The sequence below is a fragment of the Octopus bimaculoides genome, chromosome 24, assembly GCF_001194135.2.
Source record: "Octopus bimaculoides isolate UCB-OBI-ISO-001 chromosome 24, ASM119413v2, whole genome shotgun sequence".
NCBI classification, from domain to species: domain Eukaryota; kingdom Metazoa; phylum Mollusca; class Cephalopoda; order Octopoda; family Octopodidae; genus Octopus; species Octopus bimaculoides.
The window spans coordinates 21,613,136-21,614,275 of NC_069004.1; the positions used below are offsets into that span (position 1 = coordinate 21,613,136).

The following is a 1,140-nucleotide window of genomic DNA, read 5'->3' on the forward strand; positions in this document are numbered from 1 at the left end:
TATATATATATATATATATATATATGTATATGTAATAAATGGAGTTAAATGCAGGTGTTATTCAAATCTTTATACATCCAACATATGTTTCGAAGAGAACATTGGTGTTATTCCAGAAGGGATAAAATGATGTAAAACAATGCAATCTTATCATCAGGAAAAAAAAAGAGAAACAAAAAGCATCATAAGACATTTCAACCAAATGTGATAACTGCATATATGATGAAGAAAACATAACAATACTTGGCTTAGTAAATTAATTTGGTCTTTAAAGGAACATAATAAACAATTTGATTTGGAATGAAATATTTTATCTAGATCCTTTCCTTATGATAAAGGTACATCTTTTTGTTCACTCTATAACAATGAACTGTATTTCATCTTGTTCTCAGAGAATCCTCTTGTAAACACATTTAAAGAACACATTTATCATTGCAAATATTGGCAAATACTTTTAGTTCCTTTAAGAAATTTCAACCAGCCGATAAAATTTGACCTTTAACTGTCTTCTTACATTTCACTATATTTCTCCACTTTTAGGTTTCTGAAATTTCTTTCTTCCTCCTCCTCTTTCTATAAATTGCCTTTCATGTTATATCTATAAATGGCTTTTTTAAAAAATAACTTACTAGTGTTCCCTTCATCATATATGCAGTAATCACATTCGGTTAAAATGTCTTATTGATGCATTTTCTTTCTCTTTCTTTCCCTGATGAGAAGATTGCAGTATTTTACACAATTTTATTCCTTCTGGAATAATACCAATGTTTTCTTCAAAACATATGTCAGAAGTATAAAGATTTGAATAACACCTGCATTTAACTCCATTTATTTATCTATCTATATAATATAAAAGCATTTCACTAAACCCTGGAATTTCTACCTTTATAAGTAGGGTGTTACATCGTTGGTACTTATGTGAATTTTTGCTACTCTGGAAACTATTTATTTATTTTTCCATGTTATTTGTAAACATTGAAAAAATACACATGCATTTATACACACACACACACACACACACATATATATATATACATACACACACACACACACTCATATATATATATACATACACACACAAACACACACATATATATATATATATATATGTATATATATATATATATATATATGTCTCAT

The 1,140-nt window shown here is 27.1% G+C and overlaps 1 protein-coding gene across 1 annotated transcript in view; it reads right to left on the bottom strand.

The window, feature by feature from the left end:
* LOC106876360 (sulfotransferase 6B1) overlaps window positions 1–1,140 on the bottom strand; it is a 31,533-nt gene that overhangs the window by 19,558 nt on the left and 10,835 nt on the right. The gene's annotated exons all lie outside the window — the stretch shown is intronic.